Below are 14,761 nucleotides of genomic sequence, written 5' to 3' on the forward strand. Positions count from 1 at the left end.
AAGACACTGGAACTCATGATAAGGAAGTGGCAGACGGACAGAGAAACAAATGTAAGGACTATAAATCTCAAAACCGGACATTGGAATTCATTATAAAGATACAACAAACGGAAGAATTGGCAACAACCAGCTCTCGCAATTAAGAAACGTGCCAATTCAGCAGATTCCTGACCAAAGGTGAAAAGTACACTGTGAGGAAGACTCGGGGTCTTCCTCCCAAAGACCCCTGCCCACGTCCCAAAGACCCCTGCCCACAATTCTTGGGAGGCTCTACGCAGGCGCAAGGTGCCAAAAGGCTAATTAGCATGAGAAGCGAGGGAAGGCGGGGATAGGTAATGCATATGTATAGGTGCTTGTAGAATATGGATAGATTGATTGTATAAATTCAAGACTGCTTTCTGCTTTGGGTATGCACGATAGGTGGAGAGATCCCCCGTGCATCCAGCGCTGCAATAAAGAATATACCACTTAAAGGAATTTCGGCTTCGATCTTTGAATCAGCCTTCAGATGATGCCTGGCAGGATCTTGTGCATCCCACAGAAGCTCTTGGGTGCCAAGGGAGGTGCTTCCCATCTGCAGTGAGAGGTTTGTGTGCCCCGGGTGGTGTTTTGGAACCCTGGGGAGATGCTTGGGTTCTCCACTCAGATATAGGCATGTGGTGGGAAGATTTCTGTGTGCTCCGGTGAGGTGCTTGGTTGTTCCAGGGAGGTGCTTCTGTGCTGCAGGGAGATGCTTGGGTGACAGGGGCAGAACTCTGTGTGATTAGGGGATAACTTTGTGTGCCCCAGGGAGGCTTTTCTTGTGCTTGTATGCCCTAGGGAGGTGCTTGTGTGCCCTGGGAATATCTTTGGGCTCTCCAGGAAGATGCTATATTCCTCTGGGGTCACTTGGGTGCCCCAGAAGATTCTTCAGTACTGCAGAGAGCAGTTTGTGTGCTCCAGGGAGGTGCTGGAGTGCAACTGGTTTGTTCTTGTGTGACTCTGGGAGGTGCTTGGTGCTGTGGGAAAATTCTCGGTTACCCTCAGCAGCTCCATGGGTCCTCCAGGAAGGTGTTTGTATTCCCCAGGGTGATGCTGGTGCACCCAGGAAGGTGTTTGGCTGACCCAGGGCGATGGATGGTTTCTCCAGAGACGTGCGTCGTTGCTGCAGGGAGATTCCTGAGTGCTTTAAAGATATTCTTGGATGACCTATGCAGATGCTTTTTCAGTGCTCCAGAGAGATGTTAGAGTGCTGTGGGGAGGTGCATGGGTCCTCCTGGAAGATGGCTGTGTTCCCTGGGGAGAAGATTGGCACCTCAGGGAAATGCTTGTGTTCCCGTGGAAATGCCTTGGAACTCCAGGGAGATGCTTGGATGCCTTGGGGACATCCTTGAGTTGAAATCTTGAGAAGTGATGGAGTTCTCAGGGGACACCCTGTGATTCCCTGGGGAGTTGCTTGGTTGTCCAAGCAGAAACCTCTTTACTTCAGGCAAGTTCTTGAATGTCCCGGGGAGATGCTTGTGTGCCCCAGGAAGATGCCTCACTGCCCTCTGGAGATACTTGCTGGCACTACTGAGTGCTGGGCAGAGATGCTTGTTTCCACTGGGAGTATAATGAAGTTCCTCAGAGAGCTGCTTCGATGGGAATGGGAATGGTTGGCTCCTGCAATGGCATGATTTTGTTCCTGCTGGGCATGTGTTTGTGTCCAAGAGAGGTGCTTGGTTATACCAAGGAGATGCCTGGCAAACAAAGCATTGCCCTGGTTCACACCAACATCTCCCTTAGGCAAACAAGCACATCCCAAGGGTACGCAGGCTTCTCCCTGGAGCACCCACGAATCTCCCCAGACAACTCAAGAATCTCCCCAGACCACCAACCTATCTTAGAAGGAGGACCCAAACACCTATCAAAAGCGGAAGATATTTTCCAAGGAGCATTCAGGCACCTCCCTGGAGAAGCCAAGTACCTCCTTGGGAAAGCAAAAAATCTCCCCTGGGAATACAAGCATCTTCTCGGAGAACCCTCTATAGCATCCAAGTATCTCCCAGGAGCACTCAAGCACCTCCCTGGGGCTGAACAACATCAATGTCTGTAGCCAAGAATCTCCAAAGAGCATCTTCCTGGAGGAGACATCTCAGTGGAGCACCAATGCATCTCCCCGGGACACCCAGGAACCTGCCCGGGGCATTCAAGAACCTCCCTGGAGCACCCTACTGTCCACCAAGCCACCCTGGTGTCTCCTGGAGCATGCAAACATCTCTGTGCAGCACCCAGGCGTCTCTCCCAGGCATACTAACACCTCCTTGGGCATTTCCCTGGGGTACACAAGCACCTCCCTGGGATCACCCAAACATTTCCTCAGGGCACCCAAACACCTCCCTGGAACACCCAAGCCTCTCCTTTGAATTATCCCAACATCTTCCCAGGGAAGCCAAGCACCTCCCTGGAGATATTAATCAATGTCCATGTGGCACCCAAGCACCTCCCTGGTCACCCAAGCATCTTCCTGGACATCCCAGAATCTCCCTGGGGCAAACAGGCATCAATCCAGGTCACCCCTACACCTTCCTAAAGCTCCAAATCTCCTCCCTTGGGCATCAAAATATGTGTCCCTGGGGCACATAAGCAGAATCTTGGTGCACCAAAGATCTCCGCAGGAAACCCAAACACCTCTCTAGAATACAAATACCTCCATGAGGCACCCAAGCATCTCCCCAGGGGACCATAACATCCACCTGGAGGACCAACACTCCTCCCCACAGCACTCCAGCACCTCACTGCAGCACCAAAGCATCTCCCCTGGAACCCAAGCACCTCCTGAAGCACACAGACATCTCTCCAGGTCTGCTTAGTGTCAGGCTGAGTCACCAAGCTTCCCCCTGGAATGCGCAAGTCCTCCTTGGAGAAACCAAGCATGGCCTTGGGGCACAGAAGCACCTCCCTGGATCAGCCCCACAGAGCCTTGAAGTAGGCAAGAATCTCTCCGGGCACACCAGGGTATTCCCAGGGCATGCAAGCACCTCCCAGTGCTCTGTGGAGGTGCTGGAGTGCTCTGGGAGATGCCTGAGATCCCTGAAAATGCCTGGATAACTGGGGAAGATGCCTGTGGGATGCAGAAATCTGCATGGGTGTTGCAGAGACATGCTTGAACGCTGTGGGGAGATGTTTTGGAGCTCCAAGGTGACACTTCTGTGCCCCAGGGAGACACGTGCTTTCTGCAGGAAGGTGCATGGCTGCTGTGTGGAGATGCTTGGGTCTTCCAAGGATGATCCTGGTGCCCATGGAGATGCTTGGGTGCCCCCAGGTGATACTGTGGTGCCCCTTATTTTGCTCAAGGAGAAAAGACGGGGATCCACAATGATGCTTGGACTTGATTTATATCTCCGAGCCAGTGTTTGGATTCCCTAGCAAGATGTTTGAGTCATACATAGGATATGCTTGTGTGATCCCGGGAGGGACTCCAGAGAGGTCCTGGCATACTTCAGAGAGGTGCTTTTTGAACAATCGAGATGCTGCAAGAACTTGCCTGGGAGCTCTGGAGGGACGTCAGAGTACCTTGGGATGTGCTTGGGTTCCCTGGGGAGATGCTTCAGTACCGTTGCAGTGGGATGCCTGAGTGCTGTGGGGAGATGCATGGGTCCTCCAGGGAGATGCTTGGGTTCTTAGGGGTGATGGTTGGGTGCCTCAGGGAAATATCTGTGTTCCTGGGGAGATGCTTTGCAGGAGATCCCTACAGCACCCTGAGCACCCAAGGTTCAGGTTGAGGAACCCAGACATCTCGCTGGAGCACCCAAGCATCTTTGCAGGGCAACCAAGCATTCCAGAGCAGCAGCAATGTGCTGTGATGCCCTTGCATGATGCCTGACAGATAGAAGGTAAAGCTTAGGTGTCTTGGGAAGATGCTTGTCTACTCAAGTGCACTGCTTGTGTGCCTTTGGGAAAACCTCAGTGATTCCAAGAGGTGCTTGTGCGCCCTGGGGAGATGCTTGGGTGCCATGGAGGGTGCTCCAGGATGATGCTTGTATTCCCAGGGGAGATGTTTGCTTTCCCTAGCAAGGTATGTGGCTTCTCCAGGGAGGTGCCTGAATGCTCCTTGGAAAAAAATCATGTGCTTTGGGGAGGTGCTTGGGTCCACCTAGTAAGACAGGTTGGTAGTCTGGGGAGATGCTTGGGTGCTCCACGGAGATGCCTGTCTGCTGCATGGAGAATCCTGGGTACCCTCAGGACGTGCCTGTGTGCCTAAGGGAGATGTTGGTGTGAACTAGGGCAATGCTTTGCTTCTCCAGGATGGATCTTGTTGTACCTAGTGTTGTCACCTCAAATGTCTTCTGGGAAACCCAGCACCTTTCTGAACCACCAAAGGATCTCCCAAGCATGAATCCAAAGAACCCAAGCATTCCTTTGGAGATCCAAAGCATGTCTCCAAGGTGTACTGCCTGGATCAGCCCTGCAGAACCTTGGAGGAGACAAGAGTTTCCCTGGACACATCGGGCTCTTCAATAGGTTGCTCAGGAACCTCCCTGGAGCACCCTGGAATCTTCCTGGAGCAACCAAGGAGATCCTTCGAGACTCCAAGCATCTTCCTGAGTCACCCCGGCATCTCAGCTGTGTACCCATTGAGGACAATTTCCGGGAACACAGAGATCTTCTTGCATTACCCAGGCATCTCCTTGCTGTACCCAAGCACCTCCCTTGGACACACAAGCATGTTCATGGGGAACACAAGCATCTCACTGCAGTAGACCAGCATCGCACTTAGCAGCAAGCATCTTGCTGGGGAAACCAAGCACCTCCCACAGGAACATAAGCATCCTCCTTGAGGAACCAAGCATCCTCTTGGACACAAAGCAAATTCCTTGGGACATGCAAAAATGTCCACTGGAAACACAAACTTTTTTCTTGAAAACGCTAGTACATGAACAAGACACACAAGCATCTACCTAGAGCACCCAAGCATATATCTGGAGCTCTGAAAAGTCTTCCTGGAACACACACAGCTATGTCCCTGAGGTACCAATCTTCTCCCCAGGGAACCCAAGCATCTTCCGGGTGGATCCATGCACCTCTGCACAGCACTCAAGCATCTCACTGGAGCTCTGAAGAATTTCCAGTGTGAACCCATCACCTCCTGATGCACTAAGATATCTCCCACAGGCATACAAGCATTATTCTGAAAAACCCAGACATCTGAATAGAGAACCAAACCATTTCCTTGGAAGAACGAAACACCTCCCTTGGGAACATTAGAATAAACCCATGGGTGCCCAGGCATCTGCATAGGTCACTCAAGTGTATGTTTCAAGCACCCAGGAATGTCCCTCGAGCAGTGAAGCACCTCTCCGGAGAAACCATACATCACCCAGGGTCAAACAGTCATCTCCCTGGGTACACAAGCATCTCCCTGGGGAATCCAAGCACCTTCCTGGAGGACCCAAGATGTTCCTTGGGCCCCATAAGCATTTTCCCATGGCACACAAGCACCTCCTGGGGCACACAAGCACTTCCCTTGGCACCTCAATTATCTGCTTATGCATCACAATTACATCCAGGGTCACCCAAGCATCTCACAGGGGCAACCAAGCAGCTCTCTAAGGCACTCAACAGCACAATTGGAGCACTCCAGCACCTGTCTGAAGCACACAAACTGCTCTCTGCAGTACCCAACTGCCTCCTGGGGCATCCAAGTGTCCCCCAGGGGAACTGAGCATCTTCCTGGAGAGCCAGCGCTCCCCAGGGCTCCAAAATGTCACCTGGCGAACACAAGTATCTCATTGACTAAGATTTTAGGCACCTCTCTTAGCATGCAACAGCTTCCATGGGCTGCAAAAACACCTGTCAGGGTCATTCAAGTATGTCCCTGTGGGCACCCAGGCATCTCCCCAGGGGACTCAATCACCAAATTGCAGGAACCAAGCATCTCCCCGAAGCCCACCAGCATCTCCCTGGAGCCAAGCATAGAATCATAGAATCATAGAATATGCTGAGTTGGAAGGGACCCTTAAGGATCATCAAGTCCAACTCTTGACACCGCACAGGTCTACCCAAAAGTTCAGACCATGTGACTAAGTGCACAGTCCAATCTCTTCTTAAATTCAGACAGGCTCGGTGCAGTGACCACTTCCCTGGGGAGCCTGTTCCAGTGTGCAACCACGCTCTCTGTGAAGAACCTCCTCCTGATGTCAAGCCTAAATTTCCCCTGCCTCAGCTTAACCCCGTTCCCGCGGGTCCTGTCGCTGGTGTTAATGGAGAAAAGGTCTCCTGCCTCTCGACACCCCCTTAGGAGGAAGTTGTAGACTGCGATGAGGTCTCCCCTCAGCCTCCTCTTCTCCAGGCTGAACAGGCCCAGTGCTCAGCATCACACAAAAAGCACCCAAACATCTCCCTGGAGCACCCAAAATCCTCCCTGGAGAAACAAAGCTTTACCCTTGTGGTGTAATTGCCTGAAGTAACTAGGAAAATAAAACTAACATTCACATTTTTAAGAAAAAGGTACCGCATTGAAGAGGCTTTCAAGGTAGGGCATAACTGCATTACCTGAGCGTTCCCTAGGCTCCCAACCTTAGATGCTATCGTGCTGGGGAAACTTGGCGTGCTAGCACTAAGGAACAGAACGGAGCGTAGAGTGGAGTGGAGACACCACGGCTAGGCTCTGTAACCAGGTGGGAACTCAATTTGTCTTGTGCACAAAGCTGCACTTTTTGCCACCCTGAGCCAAGGACCTGTCATGTTTTGACAAATGCTGTACCCTAGTGTACATTTCGCTCATCATAATATCATTATAATACCAAAACACACCTCCATCCCAAAAGCTACCTGCCTCCAAGGTGCGACCACCCCTCACTGAGCATGCGCCCTGAATTTCTTGGAGACTATTACTTTAAACGGAGACGGGAGAACTTTTCACCAATCATAACTAAGATATGCTTGACTAGAGCCACTCAAGCTCCACCTAAAAGATAGAAAATAATATTAATTGGCCCAAGATAGAGGGGATGGCAGGGAAGATACCACCGTCAGGGGAGATACCATCCCAAGGAAATACAACATCCTTAGGACCTCCTGACTCCTGGGATCAGTTGATGGGCTGAGCCTCTCTTCCCCCCTCATTGGGACGCCTTTGGGTGAGATCTGAATACTTGCTTACAGATCTCTCTAGAGTCTTTGTTCCTTTTAACGCGTTTATTTCTAGGCTGCGCATCTGTAACACCTGTAACACCTGTGTATTTCATGCAGGATAGCTTGCTTTTGCAGACAGTCACTATCGCCAGCAATAAAGAACCTGATTATCTGTTGCTGTAATAAACCATATTTGATTGCATTGTGATAGCTCTCATTAAGTGCAACTAGGGTAAGGGTGGTTATCCGTGACAGTTCAGTGTTCTGAATCCAACCAGACCCCCAGACGGTTAATGTGTTGTTGCTGAATGTCTGACTGGAACCCCAGATGGTTAACGCGTTGTTGGTGAATGTCCGACTGGTTCAGTACCCTGAATCCGACCGGGCCCGTAATGGTTAATCAGCTACACCCCTTAACGCGACAACCCTGAATCAAACAAGCATCTCCCTTGGGCACGCAAGCACATCTCCTAGGGTACACAAGTATCTCCAAATAGCACTCAAGCATTTCTATGCAGACACCAGGAAACTTTCAGGATCACAAATCCATCTTCCTGGGATGTCCAAGAAGACATCTGCATCACCCAGATGTCTCCTTGGAGAAACCAAGCATCTCCCTGAGCACCCAGGGAGCATCTGGGCAGAGCAGCCAAGAAGCCCGGGGAGCACCCAGATTGTTCTTGGGATAGCCAAGAACCTCCATGGAGCAAGAAAGCATCTCCTGAGGCACCCAGGCACCTCAGGGGTGCACAAAAGTGTCTCCAGCACGCACACCAGCACGTTTTGAGAACACCAGCATCTCACTGGGGAATGGTCCATGGAGCACCCAGCACACAAGTATGATCTCAGGGAACACAAGCAATGTCAGGAACGCAGCACCCAGGCACCCCCTTGGAACACAGGCATCCCCCTGGAGCAGAGGAATGTCCGAGGCTGAGCAGGGCCAGAGTTCCGCTGCAGCCTAAGCAGGGGCTGGAGCTCAGCAGCTGCTTGAGCAGGGGCTGGCTTTGAGCAGCCCCACAGCACAACAGGAACCAAGAAATGTTGTTGTAGACCTTCCTCCTAAGTGTGATACGAAGGTTATTGGGTGTCCCGGGAAGATATTTGGGTATCCTGGGGAGACGCTTGGTTGCTCCGGGAAGAGGCATGGGTTCTCCAGGGATACATTTTGATGTCAGGGGAGGTGTTTGGTTGCCCCGAGCAAGACAGTTGGATGCTCCAGGAAGGTGCTGGATTCCCAGGGGAGTTGCTTGTCTGCTCCAAGAAGATGGGTGTTGTGCCCAGGAGGGTGCTTACACGTTCCACCGAGATGCTTAGGACCTGCAGGGAGATGCTTGAGGGATCAGGGGAGAACCTTGGGTACAGCAGGGATATTCTTATGTGCCCTGGGGAGGGTGGTGCTTGTGTGCCCTGGGAATGTCCTTGGGCTCCCTAGGAAGATGCTCTTATTCCCCCGGGAGATACTTGGGTGCCCCAAGAGGTGCTTGAGTAATGCAGAGAGCAGTTTGTGTCCTACAGGGAGGTGCTGGAGTGCTCCAAGTGTGCTGTTGAGTTCCCTGGGCTGGTGCTTGTTTGCCCTGTTGAGATGCTTGGGTGCTCCCAGGAGGTGGCTGATTGCTCCAGACTGGCGCTGGAGTGCTTGGCGGAGAGGTATGTTTCCTCAGGTGAGAAGCATTGGTTTACTGGCGACATGTTTGTGTACCCCTGCGAGGAGCTTGTGAACAACAGGGAGCTGCTGGGGGTCCCTAGGCAGGTGCTTGGATGCCCCTTGAGTTGCTTGTGTACCCTGGGGAGATGCTATGGTGCATGAAGGAGATGCTTGGGTGCTCCAGAGACATGCCTGGGTGCCCACGTATTGTGCTTTGTTGCACCAAATCAATGGAAATGTGAGTGCTCTGGGAATGTTCTTGGCTGCCTCTGGGAGAAGACTTTGGGATCCAGGAAGGGGCTCGGATGCCCTGAGGAGATGCCAGCATGCCCTGGGAAAATGCTTGGGTACCCCAGGAAGATCCTTGGTCTTCAAGAGAGGTGCCTGGGCTCCCCAGGGAGATGTTGGGCTGTTCCAGGGAGGTGAAAGGTTTCTCCGGGGAAGTGCTGGCTTCCATCCAGGAGATAATTGTGTGCTACAAGGATGTTCTTGGGTGCATCATGGAGATGGCTGTGTGCCCATGAGTGATGCTACTGTTCCCCAGAGAGGTGCTCTGTTCCTCCAAGAAAGTTTTGGGGTGAAACGGGGGAGGTACATTGCCCTGGGTCAAACAATCATCTCCCTGGGTACAAAAACATCTCCCTGGAGAAAACAAGCACCTTCCTGGAGGACCAAGGAGTTCCTCGAGGTCTGTAAGCATTTTCCCATGGCACACAAGCACCTCTCTGGGGACCACCAGTACCTTCCTATGGTTCACAAGCACCCCTCTGGAGCAACCAAGCATCTCACAGGGACAGACAAGCACCTCCCTAAGGCACTGGGGCAGGCTGCTCACAGCCCCACACCTCCCCGGGGCACTGCACAGCAGAACTGCAAGGCAAGACCTACCTGAAGGCAGTGCACCTTCTACAATCTCTGCTTCCATTTTCCTACCTGTGTTGTGAGTGAGAGGGATGGTAATGGAGCTGTAGTATCTGTATAAGAAACTAAGGCTCCTGGAGCATTGCTGCTGCTCTGAGGCACCTCACACACCTTAGCCTACAGACAGTACCAACATCAGCTTTGTTGTTTTTTGAGGAATTATTTGACCTTCTCCTCATGACCTGCAAACTGGGAGATGTCCCTGGCCAGCAGACTTCTCAGATCACTCCAGGTTCCCTTCTAAGTGTTGCTGCAGACCAGGGCTGACTGCCGCAGAGCTCACAGCAGAGCACCCTGCTTGTTGTGGCACCCTCAGAGCAACAAGCAGACATAAGACAAGGAGCAGCAGAAAGATCCTCCTGAAATGAATGAGGCAGTGTTTTGCTTTGTGGGGTGTTTGTTGAGATATGTAGTGGTCCAAAAGAAGTCCTTCAATTTTGCACTGTCATTTCTTCCTTTTGTCAGGCTCCCTTGCCCAAAGGTAGGAAATGTGTAACAGCAGCTCCATCCCTGAGTTCCTCCTGCTGGCATTCGCAGACACACGGGAGCTGCAGCTCTTACAGTTCTGGCTCTTCCTGGGCATCTACCTGGCTGCCATCCTGGGCAACGGCCTCATCATCACAGCCGTAGCCTGCGACCACCGCCTTCACACCCCCATGTACTTCTTCCTCCTCAACCTCGCCCTCCTCGACCTGGGTGGCATCTCCACCTCTGTTCCCAAAGCCATGGCCAATGCCCTCTGGAACATGAGGACCATTTCCTATGCAGGATGTGCTGCACAGCTCTTTCTGCTCCTCTTTTTCCTTCTAGCAGAGTTTTCTCTTCTTGCCATCATGGCCTATGATCGCTACGTTGCCATCTGCCAGCCCCTGCACTACGGGACCCTCCTGGGCAGCAGAGCCTGTGCCACCATGGCAGCAGCTGCCTGGGGCAGTGGCTTTCTCAACGCTGTGCTGCACACTGCCAATACATTTTCAATACCTCTTGACCAAAGCCATGCCCGGGACCTCTTCTGTGAAATCCCCCAGATCCTCAAGCTCTCCTGCTCAGACTCCTACATAAGGGAAGCTGGGATGATTGTGCTTACTGCTTTTCTAATGTTGGGGTGTTTTATTTTCATTGCTCTGTCCTATGTGCAGATCTTCAGAGCTGTGCTGAGGCTCCCCTCGCTGCAAGGACGGCACAAAGCCTTTTCCACATGCCTCCCTCACCTGATCATTGTCTCCCTGTTTGTCAGCACAGTCATGTTTGCTCACCTGAAGCCCCCCTCCATCTCTTCTCCTTCCCTGGACCTGGCGCTGGCAGTTCTGTACTCGGTGGTGCCTCCAGCAGTGAACCCCCTCATCTACAGCATGAGGAACCAGGACCTCAAGGATGTAATGTGGAAACTGATGACTGGGTGTATTTCATAAGCCATAAGCTTGTCGCGTTAAAGGGGTGTAGCTGATTAACCGTTACGGGCCCGGTTGGATTCAGAGTACTGAACCAGTCGGACATTCACCAAAAACACATTAACCGCCTGGGGGTCCAGTCAGACATTCACCAAAAACGCATTAACGGTCTGGGGGTCCGTTCGGACATTCACCAAAAACATAATAACCGCCTGGGGGTCCACTCAGACATTCACCAAAAATGCATTAACCGTCTGGGGGTCTGGTTAGATTCAGAACACTGAACTATCACGGATAACCACCCTCACCCTAGTTGCATTAATGAGAGCTATCACAATGCAATCAAGTATGGTTTATTACAGCAACAGATAATCAGGTTCTTTTGGATTGCCGGTGATAGTGACTATCTGCAAAAGCAAGCTAGTATGCATGAAATACACAGGTGTTATAGGTGTTACAGATGTTATAGGTGTTATAGGTGTTGTAGGTGTTACGGGTGTTACAGGTGTTATAGATGTTACAGATGTTATAGATGTTATAAGTGTTACAGATGTTATACAGGTGTTGTAGGTGTTACAGATGTTACAGATGTTATAGATGTTACAGATGTTATAGATGTTATAAGTGTTACAGATGTTATAGGTGTTACAGATGTTATACAGGTGTTGTAGGTGTTACAGATGTTACAAATGTTATAGATGTTATAAGTGTTACAGATGTTATAGGTGTTACAGGTGTTACAGGTGCGCAGCCTAGAAATAAACACGTTAAAAGGATCAAAGACTCTATAGGGATTTATAAGCAAATATTCAGATCTCTACGCTCCGTGGTGTTCCTTAGAGCTAGCACACCAAGTTTCCCCAGCGCAATAGCATCTAAGGTTGGGAGCCTAGGGAATGCTCAGGTAATGCAGTTATGCCTTACCCTGAAAGCCTCTTCAATGCTGTACCTTTTCCTTAAAAGTGTGAATGTTAGTTTTATTTATTTGTTGAATGTTAGTTTTATTTATTTGTTGAATGTTAGTTTTATTTATTTATATTATAGTTTTATTTTCCTAGTTACTTCAGGCATTTACACCACAAAGCTTACTGCATTTTTCTGAAAATTGCTCATAATGTTACTCATGATAGGCCAAGCCTGGTTTCTATTCTTGTCTTGTGGTATTTTTTTCCCAGCTTATTAGAATTGTTGTTCACCATTAAACCTCACTATTCATTGTGCCTGTGTATTTAAACCCATTTCACCCAATTATAATGACTCTCACTCACCAAGGTGATTGGCTCCAGGGCAGGCACCTTCTGCATAGGAGCAGGGGAACTGCAGTGTGCAGGGGTTTCCCTTCAGGAGTTCCCCCTCTGTAGTTTGAAGACAGCCCTTCAGGAGCCAATTGGGAGAACCTAGGGAGCATGAGCAACCAGAAATGCTGTGCACAGAGCAGGCAAACAAGACATTAGGTACCAGTCAGGGCATGTTGTGGCAGCCTGTGTGGCAGTTCATGCAGGCGGGGTGCTGCAGTGAGTTCCTGTGACAGACCGCTCAGGGCAAACAGCAGAAGGCCACCTCCACACTTTCCAGAAAGGAGGTGGGGACCCAAAGTGAACTTCCAAAAAAGTACACAGCTGTCCAGGTGTCAGGCTGCAGGGAGTGCCAAAGCTTTACACCACCGTTGGACAGCTGCAGAGACAGCAATTGCGTAAGATATGAGCAGGTGGAAGACCTGCTCTGCATGGTAGCTGAGCTATGAAAAGAGGTTATAAAACTTATGAACAGCTAGGATTCAGAGAGGGAGATAGACTGTTGATGCCTAACTCTGGCCTCTGTGGAACAAGAACAGGCACCAGGAATTTCCCAACTCAAAGGGAATGAAGTATCCATCCCTCAGCAGACACAAGGCAGAAGGATATGAATGAAAGGAAACAAGTCCAGGCTCGAGGTGGCTGGTAAAATCCTCCTTCACCCATATCACCCTATCAGGTAGACCTGAACAACAGATATAAGGCCCTGGAGGCTAAAAAGCAATCGATGGATGGAGAAGGCTACAATCCCCCTCCACCAGATATATTGCTAGGGTTGGAAAGGCCAACCCCCTCTATAGTGACCACAGACAGGAGGAAGAAAAGGAGAGTTTTAGTTGTGGGTGATTGAACTATCAACGAAACAGAGGGTCCAATATGTAGAAGGGACCCTCCTCTAAGGGAAGTCTGCTGCCTTCCTGGGGCCCGGGTTAAGGACATCACAAGGAGATGACAAGGAGACATCATTAGGAGATGACAACACCAATGAATTATTCTTTGCAGAACTAAGAGATGCCTCGAGATCAACTCCCCTTGTCCTTATGGGGGACTTCAACTTGCGAGACGTCAACTGGGATCACCACACGGCTGACACGAGCAAGTCCAGGAGGTTCATAAAGCACCTAGATGATAACTTCTTGGTTCAGGTGCTAAGGGAACTAACTAGAAAAGGTGCCCTCCTTGATCTGTTGCTGGAAAACAGAGAGGGTCTTGTGGGAGACGTGGCAATTGGCGGCTGTCTCGGTCATAGTGACCATGAAGTAGTTGAGTTTAGAATTTATGGTGAGAGAAGGAAAACTGCCACCAAAACTTCAGCCCTGGATATGGGGAAAGCAGACTTGAGGCTGCTCAGGGAACTAGTCAGCAAGGTCCCCTGGGAAGGTGCTTTTGAAGGTATAGGTGTCCATCAGTGCCGGTCAGTCTTTAAGCACTGCCTCCTAAAAGCACAAGATCAGGTGATTCCAAAATATCAGAAGGCAGGTAGGCAGGGCAGAAAGCTGGCCTGGCTGACCAGGGATCTTCTACTGGAGCTTAGACAGAAAAAGAAAGTGTACGGCTGCTGGAAGGAGGGTCAGGTGACGAGGAAGGAATACAGGGACACTGTTCGTGTTTGTAGGGAGAAAATTCATGGGGCCAAAGCCTAACTAGAATTGACGCTGGCCATGTCTGTGAGAGATGATAAATAAGGTTTTTTTAGATATTTTAATAGAAAAATGAGAACCAAAGAAAACATAGGTCCGCTGCTTGACGGGGAAGGTCTCCTCACAGACAATGACATAGGCAAAGCAGAGACGTTTAATGCCTTCTTCACCTCTGTCTTCAATGCTGATGATGGGCTTCAGGACCCTGGGTGCCCTGAGCAGGTGGACCAAGACGGTGGGAATGACAAACTCCCAACCAACCCTGAAAGTGTGCAGGATTTGCTGCTCCACCTGGATCCGTACAAGTCCATGGGTCCAGATGGGATCCATCTCAGGGTGCTTAAAGAGCTGGCTGATGTCATCACGGGACCTCTCTCAATTATTTTTTAATGATCTTGGGAATCTGGAGAGGTCCCAGTAGACTGGAAGCTGGCAAATGTTGTCCCAATTTTCAAGAAGGGTAAGAAAGAAGACCGTAGCAATTACAGGCCTGTCAGTCTCACGTCAGTGCCTGGTAAAATTATGGAGAAGAAGTTACATGGTCTCAACTTTTGGGTAGACTTGTGCAGTGCCAGGAGTTGGACTTGATGATCTTTATGGGTCCCTTCCAACTCGGGATATTCTATGATACTATGATTCTATGAGACTTCCCAGCTTGGTTCAACCCTCAGACTATTGCTCGTCCTCCATCTGGAAGGAGAAGAAATGGCAATGCATAATCTGTGAGCAATCAAAGGGACTTCAAGGGTTTGGGATCAGGAACTCGGGTGT

The 14,761-nt window shown here is 50.5% G+C and overlaps 1 protein-coding gene across 1 annotated transcript in view; it reads right to left on the reverse strand.

Moving 5' to 3' along the window:
* Window positions 1-14,761, reverse strand: part of LOC137846463 (ATPase family AAA domain-containing protein 2-like) — a 165,399-nt gene that overhangs the window by 53,586 nt on the left and 97,052 nt on the right. The window lies entirely within an intron of this gene.

This window comes from Anas acuta, chromosome 32 (genome assembly GCF_963932015.1).
Source record: "Anas acuta chromosome 32, bAnaAcu1.1, whole genome shotgun sequence".
Lineage (NCBI taxonomy): Eukaryota > Metazoa > Chordata > Aves > Anseriformes > Anatidae > Anas > Anas acuta.